Raw genomic sequence first — 20,343 nt, 5'->3', positions numbered from 1 at the left:
TTGACATATTTCTCCTCTTTTGACGTTTAAATGACTTCTGGTGCAAGAAAAAGGATGTCTCCGTAAAGGGGAGGAAGCTGCTGCTCCCGCACCGACGGCGTTATCTGCTATCGAGAGTCATTTTCGTGCCTTAGGTGTTTTTGGGGATTTGCTTGCTCTGTAAATTCTGGACAAGAAAGTAGTCAAGGTAAGAAAAAAAAGTGATTCGGGGGAAGAGCAAGCAGAGCTGAACGGGAATTACAGATGTCTGCAGGAGTGTGTTACGCGAACCCTTGATCGAAGAGGTGAACGAGCTCCGTGCTGTCTTGTCTCGTGCGAGCTCCCTGGAGAAAAGTAACTCATCCTTCTCGGGAGAGGATTTTCCCTTCTCTTTCTCCTATCTTTTCTCCCTGCAAGGTCTTGAGCTGATGGCAGCGCTGACAGGTTGTCATTTCAGTGATTTGTCTTTGTAGTGCCTCGTGTTTTATTGTTTGGGGTTGGAAGTGCTCCGGTGACACGAGCAGCGATGCCCGCCTCTCGTTTCCATTCCGATTTACAGCACTGATCTACAGCTGAGGGTGTTTTGCACATGGCTCCCTCTCGAAAGGTTAAAACCCTTCGTCTTTTCCCGCTGTTGCTGGAGGGTTGGCTGAAGGTGTCGGCGGGTCGATGAGGACGGATGCTCTCCTCTCTTTGGCAGCTTCAGGGCTAGGAAGAGTTCTCTCCAACTTGTTTTATTGACTCCGCTCCTCACTCATCTGTGCCTTATCGTGTAAATAAAGGATTTAACTCTCCTGGAAGGCTTCTCTGGTGAGCGAGAACAGCAATACCAAGACATAAAATAGTGTTTAAAAAAAAAAAAAGGCTGGGGTGGACCTAGGACACCATCTGGTCTCTCCCCAGCTCGAGGCACAGCCACTTATCTCCATCATTCCCATCCGGTGGGCATCCAACCTTATCTTGAAGACCTCTAATGATGGATGCTCCACGTCCCCTCTAGATAATCTGTTTGGCCCCGTTGTTTGTACTTCTTTCATAGATTCCCTGCTACACGTCTGCCACCGTTAAGTTCATCGTTGCTTTGTCGGTGGTCAAGGAGGGAGGACGCCCTTCCCTGCTGTAGCTGGCTTTTAAGGATTTGTGGATTTTTACCCCGTTGTCCTTTCGTCTTTCCTGGCTTTAGCAGTGCAGCTTCCTTCAGTCCTAGGTTCCTGATGCACCCCATCAGATGCTTTCCACCTGCTTCACCTCCTGTCTGAAGTGTGGAAGCCGAATCTGAGCGCCGTGCCAACGCAACGCCGTCACCGGTGCCCATCGTGCTGAGCAGCGGTGAAGGATTACAGCGGCTTTCCCGTTTGAAATTTGCCCTTGTGCATCAGCAAGACCCTATCAGAGGATGAGTGAATGCTGGACGACGTGGGGACGGAGGAGTTTCACTTGGTTGGGTGTTCGTTAGCGTTTCCTATGCGGGAGAGCTGTTGGGAACGGCTCAGCCTGAGCGGTGCACGGGGATGACGCAAGGACCGACGAGGCTTCGGGTTTTGGATCCTAAGGCAGCTTCCAAAAAGCCAGAGGAAGGATGGTGAGAGGTGAAGGTAGAGGGATTAATAGGGATTAATGCTAATATAGGTGCTCGGTGTCTTATTCTTGAGGTTACTTCTTCTGACCTGATTTGAGCCTGGCTTTTTTCGCTGCTGGGGGCTGTCACCCCATGCCAGTGCCGATTAGCGCGCGTGTGAGCCGTTGCACCTGGGATGTCAGAGACCAAATTGAGTTTTCAGCTCTGAGAAAGGATTTCACCTGCGCCAGGTAATGGGAAGGGGAAACCAGCGCTCGGACCGGCTCCGCTGAGGCTTGGCAGCCTCTCGCCCTGCCAGCCCCCATCACGGGGACGTCTCCGGGCGGGAGGAAACGCATCTCCGGGACTCGTCCTCCTTCTGTGCCCGCTGGCCACGGTCCTGTTGGCCAATAAATGACCAAATCAGTTTTAGTCCTTCAAGTCATCACCTGCTGCTTCTCAGAAAGAATAAAGGTGAGCTGCTGCAAGGAGCAGGTGAGCCCAGAAACACGTAGAAGAAAAGGATGCTGAAGGAGATTCCTCTCTTATTTTGAGGCAGGGCTTTTACGCAGCGGGCCAGAATTTGCTCGCTTCGTGCGAGTCGTGTAATTGAGGCTTTATTTTTCCTCTTCTCTTTGGAAAGCGGCGTTAATAACACCTTTATGGGAGAACTGGGACTCCGCGCAGCGTTTGCAGCTTGCTCTGAGGTGCTCTCGAGCATCGCTCGTTATTTAAGGCTGGAATAAAATGCTGAAGGAACGTCAGAAACTTTTCAGGGGCTGTTTGTGTTTCTTGCAGCTCCGCCAGCCAACGTCCTCCCACCACATTCAGGTCACTGGTGGGATGAGGGCTGCAAGTCTGCCTCTCCTGCCACGAAAACAGCCCCCAGGTTTAGGAGATGGCGCCTGACACACGGCCCCGAGAGGATAATTTGACGTGGCAGCTGCGTGAAAAGTGCTGGATGCGATTTTTATTTTCGGTGTGCGCAGATGCGTGAAGTTTTAAAACAAAGCAAAGAAACTTTTTTGGTAAAAACCGGGGTCAGCCGGGGACTCGGACAGGTCCAGGGCCAGCAAGAGAAAGTGGGGAATTGCTGTTCTTGTTCTGTACCATCTGCTCTGCCATGACGACTCTTAAATCTAACTACCAGACATCCCCGTAAGACTCAGGGAGTGTCCTTCGAATACGTTTAGAGTTGATTAAAATGAAAAAAAAAAACAAGCCCCCTCACTGCTGTTGGACTGAGTTTTATGGACAACCCTACAGGCTGCGTCGGTGGACCCTTACAGTTTTTGGCTGGTGTTGTTGCAACTCGTTTTCAAGCCACTTCCAACCTACTTTTCAAGGACGGAGGCAGGCGTTTTGGCCGCCTGAATAATTGGAGGAGGGGAAGGGACCTGACGGAGCGGGCTAGGAGCCAGAAGATTTTGTTATTAATACGTGTTTCTGCTGATGCCCCTTTGTGACCGTGGGCTAAATCCTTTTAGGGGTGTGCTTCGGTTTTTCTGCCCGTGTTATGGGAGCAAAGGCAGGTGCTGAGGGACCTGTGGGCACAAAGTCCCCTCTAAAACAACTTGATGGTGGTGTTTGCTACCACCTCAGCTCTTGGCCATCTGAGGTGCAAGCAGTTGAAAAGAGCGGTTGCTGGAGGCTCCTCTATTGCTGGCTCAGAGGGGTTTGGGGACTTGCTCATGTCAATGTGACGCCAGATATGACTGTTCCTCTGCCAAAGTGACTTAGTCCTTGAGCCCAAGTCCTTCTGAGATCCTTGATCCCAGTCCTTCTGCCAAGGACTTCGTCCTCGAACCCGCAACACGCAAATAAAACCAGCTATTGATCAGAGGACAACAACAGTAATTGACAATTGCTGTAACTGAGCAGAAGATCCAGAGGTCGCTCCCAACCTCAGCCATTCTGTGATACTGCTGTAGGAGCTGACGCCCCTGGATCTTTACTTTTTGAAGACTAAAAGCACTGAGAGTGCCCTAGGTAGGATGCTGTGAGGTCCAGAGCCTCACAGCCTAAATTATTTACCCAGCTCTAGGGCTAGTTTGGGGCTGGCTACTCAAGACCGTGCCTTGGAGATGCTTGGGAAGCGTCTGAACACCGGGCAGAGATATTTATACAACCCCAAAATGTTAGATACCTCGTTAAAAGAGTAACACAACGCCAACGTTGGTATTTAAAGGATTGCAGCTCCCTCTCGGCAGTGGTGTTCCTGGAGAGGAACCTGGTTTTCAGAGAGCTGGTCGTGCTGAGAGCACCCAGACCGTCACCGGGACTTCCCCGTGTCCATGCCGCGTGCCCCTGCACTGGGTGCTGCCATATTTCAGTTGGTCCTGCAATCTCCTAACCTCACAGAAGACCCGAGGGAAACTCTATTTGCACAAAGCCGTGAGAAACGTTCGAATAATGTGTTTTCCCCCCATTTAAGTGGCTCGGCTCACGCACAATAACTCATTGGCCACGGTGCTTCGCCGCCTGCCTCGGCGGCGGGAGGGGACCGGGACGAGAAATCTTTTTGTTTTCAAACCAAAGCAATCAGATTGCTCTCCGAAAGAGCTAAACCAGCATAAAACCCGAGCACCGGTCTCGTTTAAAGGTGGATCAGGTGTACGTGGGAGGGCTGCAGCCTTCGTGTGAGCGTGACCAGGTTAGGGCTGTACCTGCGTGAAACGTGCGCGCGCCGGGCTCTGCAATTCCGGCACGCGTGCGTTAACCTCGGATAACGCACGCGTGGGGCCGTGTGTCCCGGCTCCAGCCCCCTCTGCTAAATAATCGGATGCTCCCGGCTGGTTTTTGTGCCTGGCCCATCTCAGTATCAACAGACGGACTGAGGTTGTGGGGTCGGGTCCTTGGGGGGTGGTTCTGATGTTACTGAACGCCCGATGTGCATCAGGCTCAGGAAATCCCACGTGTGCTTCCCATTGCTTTGCTTCTGGATACCCCCTTCTGGCTGTTTTTATTCCTGTAGGGTCAGAGGGGTGTTGGGGAGCTAAAAACAGGGAGAAAAACAAAGGGGTTAAGGGATGAGGACCAAAGAAGTGAGGATCTGGAGGCAGATAATGGTGAGCGCTCGACAGTTCCCACTGCTCCAAAGGTCCGCAAGGAGCCCGAGGACGTTGCCCACCATTTCTCTGCTAGTGGTGGGATGGGAAGGGGAATCAGCCCCCACTGGCCCCACTGTCTTCCTCTGGGAGCTGTGGGACTCAGATTGACTCGGGGACAGAGCTTGCCTGTAGGTTCTTCACCTACAACGTGAAGCTTTGAGATCGAGAGGACAACGTGGGGACGAGAGGATGGGCGAAGGACAGGAGACAGAGAATGGGGAGCTGGGGGAGCTCGGGGTCTTGCAGGAGATGGGCCAGAGGCGTGTAGGGGATGCAAGGACCTGTGTAGGGGATGCAGGGACCTATTTGTGGGTCCCAGCCTGTATTCCCTGGGGACAGGCTGCTTTGGTTTGGTGTCCCTGCTGCGTCCAAGCAAGAGAGGAAAGCGTCGAAGCGTCTCGGCGCTGAGAGCCTCGCCGTTTCTTTGCTTTTCTTCAGCTTTCTTCGAGTCGGGGAAGTTTGTTTGTGAAGCGCACTGGAGCAGCGGCGGTGTTAATTGGTTTTTCTTTGAAATATTTACGGGATGGGGACATCAGTGCCGATCAGCTCTCCTCTAAGTGCGCCTGGGGAGCAGGCGTTGACAGGTGACGTTCCCGAGCAGCCGAGAGTCTCTGCGCTGCGCTCACGGCCGTGTTTCAGAAGTGCTGACTTCAAATAAAAAAGGTTTAGGTACCGGCCTAAATGGAGGCCAACTCTTTTTTTTTTTTTCTTTTGGCTTTCCTGGAAATGTTCCGTGTGAGTTTTTTAATAATTTTTTTTTCATCTCCGCAAAGTTTTCACCGTTAAGGCTGGTTCGTCTGAACCGCAGCGCGGGGGCGCTTTGCTAGCGGTAAAAGTCCGTTTAAAAAAACAAAATCTTTTCTAGCTTGTTCGCGTTGTTCTTCTGGCCGTGGTGTCAGCGAGCTCCTGGTGTTCCTCGTGTGAAAGCAGAGGCATCCTCGAGCCCCGGAGGGACAACCTCGGCGATCAAAATGAACGATGGCTTTGATTTGCTTCGGGCCGTCGGGGACCATCCATCACGGTGATGGATCCGAGCCCTTCGCGAGTGCTCAAACCCTTCTCTTAGGGTTTAGGGGAATGTTATTTTAATGGGGGAAGTTGTGCCTGGTGGTGGGAGGGGCGTCTGCATCGTGGGACGAGGGGGAGAGGTGTTTTTGGGGGCTGGCACCTGCTTGGTCCGCGGGCAGCCGAGCGGTGCTGGAGGGCGGCCGGACCCGAGTGCTGTGATACAAACCCGTGGTGAGCCCACAGCTGGAGGTGCAGGGACCTTTTTGGGGAGAGCATTAAAGGAAAGCGTGGTCAAGTCGCAGCCATCCTGGTTTTGGTGTTTTATCACTGCACAGAGCAGTCAGGGTCCGGTAATTGTAGACGGAGTCGTAAATAATGAGAATTACGCGATGCTTCTCTGATTTCCACCAACTTCAGCTGTATTTGCTGGCTACTCCTTTCTCTTCCATTTCATTTTTTTTTCCTCTTTTTCCCTCTCCCATTTATCTTTTTTCTGCCTCCGAGCCCAGAGCTTCCCAGTTCTCCGAGCAATTCTCTATAGCCCCCGTACCCACGGGGCCGGCGCGTGTCCGCCCTGGGGGACCGAAGGGGTTGTGAAAACGGGGAGCTGGCCTGGGGGAAACCTCGGGGGAAACCTCGGGGGAAACCTCGGGGGAAACCTTGGGGGAACCTTTAGAGCTGCCTGACCCCCAGCAAACTGTTACCGGGCTCCTCCACGCGAATCCCTCGGGTTTTTCTCGCCCGTGCCGCGTGGCCCCACGCTGCCGCGGCGCCCGGCTCGCTCTCGGTGCTGGGAAGCTCGCTGCGTGCACCCAGCCCCTTCGCGGGGAACGCGCTAACCCCATTCCTCGGGAATCCGATTTGAGCTATGACCTAATCCCTGGAGCAAGCGAGGAGCCATTAGCAGCTTCTTCCTTACCGCAGTTGGTGGAGCGGAGCTGCGCGCCCCGGGATTCTGCTCATTCCTGGGTATTTTCTCAGGCCCCAGCCGCTAACAGGTGGCACCCTGCGCCGGGGGCAGGGGCGGGGGCGAGCGATGCTTTAAATCATTCGACACCCCGCCGCGGCTTCCCCCGTTCGGCTGAATTATAGGGCCGACCTCCGGCAGCCGGGCAGACGGAGCCGTGCCCTCCGTGGCAGCTCAAACCCCAGAGCGGAGCGCGACGGGATGGCCGCGTCCCGGAGCACGGCGCTACCTGCGTCCCACCGGCTGTCCGCGACGAGCCCCTTCTGGCTGTCCCGGGGAAGAGGGAAGCGGCGGAAACGTGAATTAAGCGTTTGCCGAGATGGGTTACGCGTGCCTTTGGGTCCCGCTTTCCGTGCTGGTCGGGGATGCGCCGACCTGCAGCATCCCCCCTGGGCGCGGGTGTGAGCACGCTGCTGCTCTTCTCTGCCCCCCTGGGCGAGCGTCGCCCCTGTCTGTGCCGTTTTCCCTCTGAAAAAAATCAGGCTAAGCCTTCATTACTCCAAAAATTCTGATTAGAAGTGTTAGGGGAGGATAGCAAGGCCCTTTATAGGGGAGCTGCCGGTCCAGAAGCAAGCGGTAGGGCCTGGCATCGAGCAGCGGAGAAGGGCTGCAGGGAGCAGCACCGACTTTGTCCTTTTTAGCCTAGAATTGGGGCACGGTTGGGTTTAGGCAGTCAAAATGTTGCTTTTCTCTGCCGTCAGCGAGTCTTTTCCCAGAGATGGGATTTTCTCTGAATTTCCCTTCCCAGAAGCAAGCGCACATCGAAGCCCCGAGGAGCTGCGCGTTCATCGCCCTGGCCCTGAGGGATTTTTGGGTGCCTCTTCCACACCATCGGCAGGGACGGGATGTGGCTACTTGGGGGCAAGCTCGGGGCTAAAGCCCTCGGCCAGCGGTCCCCAGCCTGTGCCCTGAGAGCAGGGGGAGCATCCTTTGGGGCCGGGCTGCCCGAGAAGCAGAAAGCAGCAGCAGCACCCCGGCAGCGTGGTCACGTCGAGGTAATTCCCTGCCAAATACACCTCGAAACCTTGCTGCCAGGGCTGGAGCAATTTTCCCCCCCCCCCTGGTTTTCAACGCGTAGCAAAGCTTTTTCGGGCCAGGGCCGTGCGTGCGGGGCGCCAGAAGCAGCAGGAGGATGCTGCCTCCCCTTTGCCACCTGTCCCCTTTCTCCGCCTGAATTTCTTGGAAGGATTTCCTTGTAACCTACGAAGTCCCGCGCGGAGGAGTCCCTCTTCCCCCCCTCACCTCTCCCTTATTTTCTTTCCTGGATGTCTCATCCTCTTCCGGGCTGTCCCTGCAGCTTTTCCCCCGTGTGATGGGGCAGGGCAGCGAGTGCCGCACGAGCCCCGAGCACGGTTCATCCTCTTCATTTATTCCAAGATGATTTCAGCTCCGGGTCACCGCTCCCTTTCCTCCCCATCACCCCGACAAAGGGAGCAGTTCTGTTTGTTATTTCCTAGCTGTTGGGGCTTGTAGGGAAAAAGCCGCCCTCCGGGAGAGCGCCAAGTACTTTGCGCCTGAACCGGGGGGAAAAAATACGCGCAGCGCTCTCAGGTCTTGTCGCCGGTGGGATCTCAGGGGGGTTTTTGTGCAGAGCAGGAGCAGAGCTCGGAGGAAGAAGCATCACGTCCCCGTGCACAGGACGGGCAGGGAGAGGAGAGGGGCAGCAGGAGAGGAGCAGCAGGAACAGCCTTCGCCGGACGGGCAGCTTGGAAATCTGCTCCCCAAAACCCTCGTGTGATCGTGGACGAGGCACCAGATTTTTTTAAGGGTAGCTACAGGTGAAACTGGAGAACTTCAGAGGTTTGTTTTTCAGGGTACGCGGCGGTAAAGGTTCGGGTAACTGCCTAAATAAGGTGCTAAGGCAGCGCCCCGAATTCAGAGTGCCGAGACAAGCCGGGTGCTGGTGGCCGAGGGCTGTCCCCCCGGAGGTCCCGTGCTTGCGGGCTGGGTGTCAGCACGTGAAACAACCCCCATTCGTTCTGAGGGCTGGCGGCTGGTCACATTTTTAGCCCCAAGGCTGAGGAAGGAGGTGCACGTGTTCGGCCCCGCGTGGGCAGGGAGGTTACGCACGGACCGGGACGCGGCCAGAATTAGGAGGGGCATCGCTGCCTCCGGTTTTACAGCCCCGCTCTCCTTGGCTCCAGCTTCTCCCTTTCTTCAGGACGTTTTAGATGCTTCAAATAAAGGTTTTGGAGCGGGGTGAGCCACGCAGGTAAGGGCTGGGTGCAGTAACGGGGGTGCAGTTTGCAACGGCAATCCCCTTTATGTCGTTCGGGGCAGTTTGCAGGCAGCGTGGCTTTTCCCTTTTCGGCTTGGGTAAAGTTTCTGGTAGCCAACCGACCCAAAATATCCCCCCATCGTTGCGCTCCCAGATCCGCTGCCGCCTCTCGGCTTGTTCCAGAACAAAATTTTGGGTTGGGGAAGCGTGTTCGTGCCGGTGGCGTCGGGGTGGCCGGAGCGACCCGGTTACATCGCGCGGCCGCGGTGCTCCGGCAGCTCATCGGGATCATTGCCGTCGTCAAACTGTCCTGCAGGATGCCGAGAATAGAGATTAAGGGGAGAGAACGAGCGTTTTATTTTCTTTTTGAGGCTGCTCGAGCGTGTGTAGGTGGAGAGGGCAGGGAGAGGCTAAGGGAGCGTCGTGGCTCAAGGTGATTGTTGCGTTATTATTATTTACGTTGCTGAAATAGCATCGGGGCTGCAGACACACCATCAAGAGCATCCTTGTCCCTGAGCGTTTGCACCCTTGAAACCATGGGCTGCAGGGGGATGTGTGAAGCATAGGAAGGTGTTGTAGCTCCTTGTAGGAGCACACAGGCTCTTTTTATTGCTCCAGCAGCACTTGGAGTAGTTGCAACTCTCATTAATTCTTACTTTTCTCCCCGTGCTGCTTGTTCTCCGTATTTTCTTTCCTCCTGGGAAGTTGTCCCCCGTTAACGGGTCGCTTTTCCCTCGGCTCACGTGCCACGAGGGGCGAAGAACATCTGAGGAGCATCACGCACGGACTTTTTCCGCGGTGCCGCTTGTGCCCCTCGCACGTCTCCAGCGCCGGCCTGGCGGTGCCACGGCTCTGCCCCTCTCCGGTCACCGGCTCCTCCCGGGTGGAAAAACGAACCAGGGACGTCCTGAAGCGCTCCTCCTTGGGGCTGGGCCTCGAGCCGATGGATTTCACTCCTGGAAAGTGGCTTCTCTGGAAAGGTCTCGGCCGGGAGCCTCGGCGAAAGCACCCGCTCGCCCTGCCCTCTCTCCGCCTCTTCTTTTTTCGCGGCCGTATCTAACAGCAAATGCCTGCAGCCAGCGTGGTGAAAATTACCAATTAACCGCCTGTGAGAAAACGAGGGGAGGGAACGGCAGCTGCCCGCGAGCCCCAGCCCCGCGGGGTAACCCTATCCCTTCCCAACCCGCTTCCCAACCTCATCCTTTCTGCCCCGGGGGGGGATTCGCCCGGCCGACGTTTGGGACTCGCCGGGGGCGAGAAGGCGAAACGGGGACCGGGGGCAGAAAGGGAAACTTCAGCCCAAGGTTTGTTCTGGTGGGCAGGAGCTATCTTTACCCGGCTTGGCTCGGGACGGCGCTTACATTTTTTTTTGTGCGAGTCCCCGCAGGAGCCGTCCCGCTTGGCATCCGCCGCGCGCCCGGCACGCCGGCCTCCCCGCCGCGGCTTCAGGAAGCTTCTCGCGCCCCTCACAGGTGCCTTTCCCATTTTAAGGTTCCCTCTGAATGCCTCCCGTCGATGGAATCCGTGGCTGAAGTCTCGAGTCAGATGCGATTGCCGTAAATTAAAGGAGAGGCCAGGCCCCGGCACGGATCGCCGCCGGGGAGCCGTGCGCCGTTAAGCACGGATCTGCTGCCTGACGCCTCCCTCGGTCACCTTTTTGCTTTCGTGATCTCACCCCGAGCCCCTGGTTGATTCGCCTCTTGGCTCCTCTGGTTCCCTGGGGCCTGCCCCCAAACCCTGTCCGTCAATCTGCGGAGGGTAATTAGTTGTAATTAGCTGCGGGGGCTGATGAAGGGCACGGTGGTACGGCTACGGCCCTGCTCCCTCCTCCTTTTCTCCGGGTGAAGTCCCTGCCCATGCTCGCCTTGGGGACGGTCGCCTTTTGGCAGGTTTTCCCCCCAAATCAGGTGTCCCCGTGCGTGTCTGCCCCGTGTCCGGAGGGGCTTTCGAGGCAGCTCCTTGGACGTTTCTCCTCGGGTTTGGAGGAATTAGCCTGTTGGTCTCTGTCCCCTTTATCTGCTGCACCGCGGGGGCGTTGAGGGTTGGCCGAGGGTCTCTGGGATTCAGCTTCTTCCTCTACGTCAAATAAACCCCGAAGATCGCCTCCCAAATTTAACAATAGGTTTGCAAAGTTCTTGGGGACGTGTCCTTCTGATTTGGGAGCTGCTTTCCTTTTTCCCAGCCCCTATCGCCTCGGGGATCCCCTCGTCCTCGTAGCGACGAGGGCTTTTTGGGTGCCCTCTCCCGAACCCGTGTCGCTGAGCACCAAAAGGAGGCTTCCCCCAGCACCACCCACACCTCTGCGCCTCCCTTTTATTCCCTGGGCTCGACCCAAAGCTCTCAGAAAGGAACGGGGAGCTCTCGGTCAGCCCCTTGGGTCCCGGCCGTCCCCTTGGGTCGCCGCTCAGCAGCTCCCGGCCAGCTGCAGCTTGCAGGAGGCACACGAGCCACGGGGGTTGGCTTTTTCCCTCTCCCCCCCCTGCCTCCTTTTACCCCAGGGAATGCAATAGGGCCGGCCAGATCCAGGTGTCTGATTAGCCACGCTTAATTAAGAGCGAGCCTGGGGCACTCAGCGGAAGGAGCCCGGAGGAAGGGCTCGGCTCTGCCCCCACGGCATGGGGACCGTGGATCCGGGCTGCGTGGCCCTTTGGGAGCCCCGTGTCCCCGATCTTCCCTATTTGAGACCCCCCCCTCAGCATCTTTGGAAAGACTCAGCGTCTTTCCAAACCGGGGTGGCACAGGGAGAGGTTTGTGGAGGGTTTGTGGAGGGTTTATGGCTTCTCCTAAGGTCAAAGGGGCTTTTCTGCGGGGTTCAGCCCAGGGGAGAGACAGGGCGCACCCTCCAGGCGTCATTTCTGGATGATTTTTAGAAGTAGCAGGGCTCAGCTCAGCACCACTGGCTCCCCCAAGCACTCAGGGCGATGAACTCTGCACAGATCTCGACTCAAAAATCATCAAAATCAAGAAACGGCCTTCAAGGGGCTCCCTGAGGTTGGGATCAGGCCGGGATTTATGAACGCATCCAACCGGAGAGCGAAATGCCGAGCGGTGCGCACCCACCCCCGGCCTCTTTGGCCAAGTTTTGCGTTCCCCCACCTCTTTCTCCCCGCTTTTTTTTTTTTTTTTTTTTCAAATTCAGAGCCAAAACTGCAGCGGGCTGCGGCACACGAGGACCCCGATGCGATGAGGACCCCGGTGTCTGAGGACCTTGGAGCAGTGGGGACCCGCCGCGGTCCCCTCTAGGGGGCACGATGAGTCTGCGATTGCTCCGTGCGTCTCCAAAACCTGAGCGATTTTTCCGGCAGAAAAGGGTTTTTTCCCTGTGAAATAGCGGTGGGGAAAGAGTCAAAAGAAGCAGCAAAAGACCCTCGTGGTCAGCAGGAAGAGGGGCATGACCGGGGCTGGGGGGTTTTTTGCCTGTTATTCAGGCTCTGGCTTTGCTTTTTGTAGGGCTTTCGTAATGTTGCTCGGGATTTAAGGCATGGGGCTTGCAAAGGGAGCTGCTCCTGAACCGTTTTCTTAACCAGTCCTGGAGGTGTAAAGATCGCCCGAAAACCGGCCAAAATTTTCAACCTTTTCTTTCTTTTTTTTTTTTAATAGCAGAAGCAACAAGGTCAGGTTTCCCAAACCGAGCTTGGCAAATAAAGGACGGGGCCGCGCAAAACCGGGACGGGCGGCTTGCGCCTGCCCAAGGAACCTCAAAAAGCTTTGGGGCTCCTCGTTTTAAACAACCTGCCGCTCTTTTTTCCCGTTTTTCTTTTTCCCTCACTCCTTGAGCTGCCGGGCACGAGAGCTGGGAGCGTTAACACGCAGGGCAGGCGACTCCACGAGCGGTGATTTCGGCGTAAATCCTCTTCTCCAGCGCTCCTGTAATTACCTCTCGCCTCGCCGTGTCCGATTGCCGCGGGAGAGCCCGCGTTGCCTTTGTGCTGCGGCGGCGATATTTTCTATCCGACGCCGATTTCTGCCCCGTTAATTGATTCCTAATACCAACCTGAATGGACCGCTCGCTTTTATTTGGTGGCGGTAGTTAAATAACAGCCTTCCCGTGCCATCGGGAGCGGCGCTTTAACTTGGCATCCCTCATTTGGCTGGATTTTTTTTTTCCCCTTCCTTCTCCTTTACGCTTGTCCACGAGGATTTTTTCTGGTGAGGTACAGGCGCCGCTCCGAAACTCACCTCGAGCCCGATGCTGCTGCCTCCTTCCCAAATTTTGCTGCTCTTTCGGTTTTTCCTCAGCTCGTAATCGCCTTAGCAGATGGTGGGGATGAAGCAGTGCTGGCCAGGATATGACCTGGAAGCTGAGAGCAGCGCCGCCTTCATCCAGCGCCGAGCACCCAAACTTTTGTTTTCGGCATCCCTCAGCTCGTAGGGGAGGGCTCGGAGTTACGGGGAGGGCTCGGAGTTACGGGGAGGGCTCCTGGGGACTTTTCTGGGTCTTGGTTTAACGGCACGAGGGTTCCTGGGGGGGAAGGTGCTGGTGCTGGTGCTGCGCCAGTGCCCTGGTGTGATTTTTGGGACACGCCGCAAGGCAGGGGGGGTTCCTGCAGGGCAGAATTGGGTGCTCCCGTGGCTTAGGGTGCCAAATCCATGTGTTTAGAGCAGGAAAGGATCCGGCTCAGCTTGTATGGAGCTGCCTGGAGGAGCAGGCAGACCCTTTAGGGTGTCCTTGCGTGCGGTCCTGCCAGCTGTGGGCTTTGCGGGGTGCATTTCTCCCCCGCCTTTAGCACCCGAAAGGGAGGGAGGCTGAGGACAGAGCACTGCCGGGGGTTAACCTCACCCTTCTCCCACCCTTTACCCCTTTTTAAACGGTGCCAGCTGGGTTTTTCGTGCCCGGGGAGGTGATGCCGCTGTCCCCGGAGCCGGTCCTGGGCTCGGCACAGCCCCGGTGGCGCGGCACGGGTGCCGTGGCCGCTAAGTAAGACGCTCTCCGGCTCTCCGGCTCGCTTCGTGGCGAGGTAATGAAGTGGAAACGAACTCCCCGCCTGGCGAGGAGGGGAACGGGGCGGGGGGGGATTAGCTCCCGCCGGCAGCGCTGGGCTGCGGAGATGGATGGGACGTGCCGACGGTGGGGACCCGCCGCCACGTCTGGCTTTGGGGAGCGATTCATCCGCGGGGGGCCGGGGATCTGTCAGCCTCCCCCGCTGGGTGCTGGGCGATTTCGTAGGGGAGCTGGAAAAGAGCTTCCCCGTGTTGGTTGCTGGCCGGCCGAGCTCTCTCCCTGCTTTACGCCGCCGAGGAAGAGCGGTGGGAGGATGCAGGAGCATCCTTCAGCTCCACGGCACGTCTGGGTGTTAATTCAGCGGTGCTCCGGAGTCACGGGGGCGTAAACGTGCTCAAACACTCGGTTGGGGCTGGATATATAGGGAGAAAATGCTGCTTGACTTTTTAATTTTATTTTTTAACGTCGTTTCGCTCCTGATTCTTGAACTGCGGGGCCAGAGGGGAGACTTGATAGGGAGATATTTCGTCTCTAACTTCTTACTCTTCCATTTGTTCCTTTCAAGGAAGGACTGGGGGGGAAATCCAGCTGTTTTCTCCCTTCCCCAAAGTCATCCACAGACCCCTGATCCGTAGACAAGAGGGTGAAGTTACGGGGTTAAACGTTACCCTAGGACATTCCCCCCCAAACCCAACTCAAAGCAAAGCAGCGCCCCGTCCCAGCTTCACGTGCAGTTGGAAATCGCCGCGCGCTTGCTGCAGCCCTTCGCAGGGCGTTTTTCCAGCCTTCGGTTAAAAAATATTCATTTTACCCGGAGGCAGGAGGCTTGGTGATGGCCAAAACGACCATTGGGGGTGCCCTGGGGGATGGTTTCCAAGCAGGCAGCTCTGCTTCGGACGGTAGGAGAAATGTCAAAGCAGCTTTGGAAGGAAGAAAAAGGTTAGTTGCTGCTTTTTTTTAAATATTTTTCCCCCCTTTTTCTTGCTGTTGAACCATTTGGGTGGCGCAGGAAGAGCCTGTTCCCTCCTGGGCCTCCATTCCCCGTGTTTTAAGGAGGGGGAGAAACTTTTGGGAGGTTGAGAACTGATGCTCGGAAATTTCTCGGGGGTATCCTAAGGGAAGGACGAAATATTCGCCGTGCTCTTCCCCCCAAGAGAGGCAGGGAGAGAAGGCGCCCGGGGATCTCAGCTTTGAAAATAACGCACGGGAAAGACTTGGGAAAACAGGGAAATAATTAAGGGGAAAAAAAAATGACCCAGGAATTCAGGTGGCACTTCTCGGCACGGCTTGGTGCCAGCACCACCCCGAGCAGAGTTTTGGGGTCGGGCTGATTAACCACGAGTGGATTTAATGGCCCGCTGCTGAGATGCTGGAGGAGCCTTCTTTTGGGGTAGCCGGGATGCTGGAGGAGCCGCTTTTGGGGTAACACTCGTGCACAGTGTGTTAAGTTTTGGGGAGGAGGCACCAGAGTGCTATCGGCGTGGGGTTAATTGGATGTGAGGTTTAATCGGAGCTGCCTTTTAATCTGCATCTCGGCTCGGCAGAGGATGAAGCACCTTCACGTCTCATCTAGGGGCTTTTCTACATGGATTTACGGCAGAATTAGACCCAAAACTTGGGTGAGGTCATGGCCTAACCACATTTTACAGGCAGAGCATCCCCGGCAGCTGGCAGAGGAGAGCCCGGGGGCACTGCAGCCCTCGGTCCGGGCTTCCCACACGACAAATCTGGAGGCGCAAGTGGCACGGCACGTCGATGTCCTAGCCTTTAACCCCTCCCAGCAGGCAGGGATGCCTCGAGGTATGAATAACCGGACAGTTTAGGAGGTTGCACGGCTGCCGAAACCCAACGCCGGCGCTTGCCGCCCTGCGGATGGACGGAATCGCCTCGGAGAGCCGCCGCAAACGCAGTTCCCAGCTGGGCTGGAAAGGCAGCAACGTGTCAAGGCTGAGCCCGCCCTGCACCACGACGGGGTGCTGGGGTCTTCCAGCCCCCCACGGGAGCTGCGTTCCCCGCTCTGTTCCCCATTAGGACCCCCCGATGGCCGTCCCTTGCTCAACGTGGCCATCTGCTCCTTGACACCTCCCCACAGCCCGCGGGTTCCTGTGACCCCGCAAAGCCGTGCCGGGGCTCTCCGAGCTGTTTTTGGCTGGTTCAGAGCTCCTCGAGCTGCAAAACCCGCGGGGTTCCCCAGGTTTAGGGCACCGGGAGCGGTGCCACAGCGTTCCTGGGCTGCTCTGCTCGTCACCTCGTGGCCTTTTGGGTTAAAAGATCTTGGCCCATGTCTTGGGTAATTGTCATTTATCGATCTCCACGCGAAGAAACCCCTGCAAAGGATGAGGCTGAGGTTTCTTTGCCTTGAGAGGTTCTCCCGAGACATTATCCCTGCAGATCCATGCTTGCTGTCCCTTTTTTCTCTTTTTTTCCTGAAAATCTCCATGTAAATGCTTCGAGAATAAGGGTTGAGACCCGCCTCACCTCGCGTGCCTCTGCGGCTCTTGGGCTGCACCGCGGCACGAACCCATCTGGAGGTTTTGCTCCTTCCAAGACTGATTGCAGTGCCCTCCCCTACAAAAATAGGATAAAGTAAAGAAACCACGTGTGGTTTGCGCTGATTTCAGAGAAAACAGTGCCTCGAAAATGAGCTTGCGTTTCCTCAAATGCAAGTGCTGAGTTCGAGGACAACCCTTCCAGCTGCCTTGACTGGAGGGAAGCGTTTTGCTTGGGAAGGGTCGTGCCAACGTCCCTTACCCCATGCCACATCGAGGGGGGATGACCGAGAGCCTTGGCCAGCTTGTTGCTCGCCCCGGTGACAGTGACGGCGGCTCTCAGACCCCTTGTGGCGTCTCCCGAGGGCCGTGACGATGATTTCCATGGGTTTCCCTTCGCCAAGAGGAGGACGAAAGGTGTGGCGCTTGCTTCCTCTCGCCTCGCGCCCAACTCCTCCTCCTGGAAATAAACCCAGCGGAGGCACAAAGCTCTTGTCCCCTTCCAGGCTTCCCATTGCTTCGGTGCAAATTACCCAGCCCTGCCTTAATAATCGCTTGCCGGCTTGTTATAAATTGCCACGTAGCTAAATATCGATATTCCGCTTCGGCTTTATTGATGGGCGTCCTCCCGGGCTGCCATATTGCCGGGGCTTTTACCAATGCGAACAATCAAAGGCGGTTTATTATTTTAAAGAGCTCTGAGCCCGCTTGTGTTGTTTTACATCTCAAACCACTTGCATTAATCGGGGGGGGAGGCGGGGGTTTTGTCACTCCGTCAGCCGGGAGCTTTCGGGACGTGCCAGCGCGGCTCCGAGGGAAGGTGGCGAGCCCCGTGCGCGCTCAAGATAACCGATGGAGCCGGGAGGGATGCGCCGGGGAGTGAAGTTAACAAAGTTTTCCAGCTCTGAGCGGGGCACGGATGCCTTTGCCCACCTGAGAGCAGCTTCTCCGGAGCCTGCAGGCACCGCGTACCGTTTCGTGTCATCCTCACCCCTAATCCAGAGGTGCTGCCGGAGGCTCTCCGGGTACAACCGAGTCTCCACGGCGAGCGGGGAAGGTGCTGCTCCTCCTCCCTGCTGCCTCCGGGCATCTTGCTAAAATGAGTGGCGATCCTGCAGGCACCCAGGCACCCTCCCTGGGGTGCAGGAAGGGAAAGACGAAAAGAGGCAGAGGATAAGAGGAGGAATTTGCCTCGTGCTCCGCTCGCTCTCCCCAGCCTCTGATTGCCCGAAGACACCGCGCCGGTGCCGTCTGCCCCTGGGAGCCGCCGCCCCGGAGGAGTTGTGTTCTCTGCCGAATCTGGGACTCGCCCAGGTACATCAAGGGGAGAGAATCATCCCCGAGAAGCGGCTTTGAAAGGTTTTGCTGAGCTTGGAGGAAGATTTCGCTTCATTTCTTCTCTTCTGTTTTCTCCGGTGCGTTCCAAGCCCCGCTGGAAGGCCGGCAGGGCGGGCTGCTGGTGCTGAAACAGGGAGCTGGGCAGAAAGCGGGGACCGTCCGTGTTCAAACCAGTCCCCTGGCACATCTCACCCGAACGCTGGAGCTCAGTCCCACCCGGCTCTGCACCCCACGTAGCCTGCGGCCTGCACTTTTGCCCCAAATGCTGCCCAGATCTGGCCTCACTTCTGAATTTTGCTGTGATCCAGGGCCAGAACCGTGTGGCTGCAGGCTTTCCCCTGCAGCACGAGCCCGTGCCGGTGTGTTTTGGCTTCCAGACAAATGGATTTGAGCCTCGCGTCCATCTGCAGCCGGACATCGGCGCCCAGGGCAGCTTCTCCTGGGGGCTTCTTGTGCTTTCTGCCTCGAAAGCAGCGATGGCAGTGGGCAAGTCACCGGGCACGTGGCTCTTTTTTCTCAAGGCGACCTCTGCGGTGAGCTGGAGTCCTGTGATCTCCTCCCAAGCGCGGTGGCTGCTCTGCAGGCTCCCTTCGCAGTGGCAGCGTTGCCGCTCTCAGCCGTTTTTTTGCTGTTATTAATTGTTATAACCGCCTTTAAAACCTGGCCCCCGCTAAGAGGACCGGGCGGACACGCTGGCGAGGTTTTTATTACCCAGCCCGCTCTTGCCGGGGAAGTTATTTCTGCTGAAGGCTGCCAGCGAAGTGCTGAGTCAAGGCAACGGCTTGATGCGCTAACGTCTTCCCCGCCGCCTTCTGTTCAGACCCTCGAGCCCCATTTGCCTGGGAGGAGAAGCTGGAAGGCAGCAGCTCGGGTTAAAAGGGCCCTCGAGCAAACGCGGCGAGCTCCTGCTGCGGGGCACGGCGTGTTCGGGGCCGTGCCTTCGGCCCTACATCGGGCGCGCCTTCCCCCGGCGCTGCCCGAAGTGGGGTCCTCACGTCGTGGGGTTCATTAACGGATTCGTTAATCTGGATTCATTAATACCCGCGGAGACTAATTAAGGAGAGCTGCAGCTGGCTTTGGGAAGCGCTTTGGGGGGTTACCCAGGCAGCGCACGCCGGAGGAGCTCGCAGGGTGCGGAACATCGGGCACCGCGTCTCGTGCTGCTGCGCCTGCTCCCCGAAGAGCTCAGGGGGGGCACGGGGAGAGGGGGACAAAGTTTTTCTGGGCGCTTTGCTTACAAACGCTCGCTTTTGTGCCAACAGCAAAGGCGGGGGGCGATGAGAGCTCCCGAGCTTAGGTGCTGACAGACCAGAATGCCTGGGCAGCCGATGGAAAAGGCTAAGGGAGGGCCAGGAGCGTTCAAGCTGCCCGGATGATCTTGGTAGTTGCCGATTTGGGTCACTTTATTTTAGGGCTGGAGTCACGCGAGCGCCCTGCAGAGCCCTCGGGCGTGCTTTCGGAGGTGCTCCGAGCCCCGGCTCTGGGTTTGTTGGTGCTGGTGCTCGGTGGCACCTGGAGCTGTGCCGAGCCCGAGCCATCATTTCTCCCTCCCCGCGTGTAGCTCAGCCATCCAGCCTGCAAGGACAGGGCTTGGTCTCACTGCAAAGGACGCTTTATAACAGCAGGGTGGCCTCTGGGAGGTGTTTGCAGGTAACCCTCTTTCATATCATGCTTTAATTAAAAGGCATTGTACAGGATTTCCTTTATCTTACGCCCTCCTTCTGAGTTTTCTGCTTATTTTAGCTGCTTATGTTACTTGGCTTGAATTTTCTGCACAGGGGACTTAGAAGGGTAACGTTTGGTTCTCCAAAAACACGGCTCCCGTCGTGTTGTAAAGGAAATTATGAGGATGCTTCGTCAAACCTCTACCGAGCTGCACGGGACTCCTGGACCTCACCTGAAACCTTTAATTCCTCGGGCTTAAACCCTCCCAAAGCAGCACAAGGTTTGTCGGACGGGCTCGGATCGTGAAGCCTGGTCCTGTGCCCGAGCCAACGTGAAAGCCTGGGAGGCGCTGGCGAAGTTCAGAGCCGGGCTCTGAGCTCAGCACCTCGCACGCCTTCGGAGCAGAATCCCCGCGGCGGATGATGGTTTTATGGTTTGCACGTGGGATTTGCTGTGAGCTCTCGTTTCTTTTTATAGCACTGCTATTCTCGGGGTGTTCCTGCGAGGGGATTTCTGACCTTTGAACATGAAGCCGTCGAGTCGTGGAGCGGCACAGAAAACGAGCAGAGAAGTATAAGTGACGTGGGCAGTGGTTCTTGTAGGAATTTGGCTATCTCGTGGGCTAGGCCATTGCTAGTTGGAGGGATTCTTGTTGAAATTGAGCTGTTTTGTGGGCTAAGATGTTACTAACTGGAGGGATTCTTGTTGAAATTCAGCTATTTCATGGGCTAGGACGTTGCCAGTCGGGGTGACTTGGTGGTGGTGGCCTCTTGAGTGTTCTTGCCTCGCATCTTGGCATTGTCGGAGAGGCTGCAAAAGCCCTGAGACCCCTCCGAGATTGTTGTTGTGCAATGAGAAGCACCTTTGGGTTGACTGGAGTTGGCGACGGCCCCTTGCAGAATGATTTTAGGGCAGGCAGGAGCTCGGGGATGAGGATTCGGGTATTGAACTCACGGGGCTGGTGCTGAGTCTAAAGCAGACTGCACGGGACGAGTTCGAAAAACAGCCCGCGGAGGATCATGCAGATAAGGAATAACCTAAGTAATGGAGTCTTTTATTAACTAATAAT

General features: G+C 56.6%; 1 protein-coding gene and 1 long non-coding RNA gene across 6 annotated transcripts in view; one reads left to right on the top strand and one right to left on the bottom strand.

Moving 5' to 3' along the window:
- ZC3H3 (zinc finger CCCH-type containing 3) overlaps positions 1–20,343 on the top strand; it is a 137,796-nt gene that overhangs the window by 20,088 nt on the left and 97,365 nt on the right. The window lies entirely within an intron of this gene.
- On the bottom strand, positions 7,679–11,973 carry LOC308189673. Its single transcript, XR_013946508.1, has 2 exons — positions 10,202–11,973; positions 7,679–9,910 (listed from the first exon to the last, which is right to left on the bottom strand). It is a non-coding gene; the product is annotated as an uncharacterized lncRNA (long non-coding RNA).

Source organism: Anser brachyrhynchus (genome assembly GCF_964034855.1).
Source record: "Anser brachyrhynchus genome assembly, chromosome: 2".
NCBI lineage: Eukaryota > Metazoa > Chordata > Aves > Anseriformes > Anatidae > Anser > Anser brachyrhynchus.
Note: the sequence above shows the minus strand (reverse complement) of the source record. Positions and strands in the feature narration are given on the sequence as shown.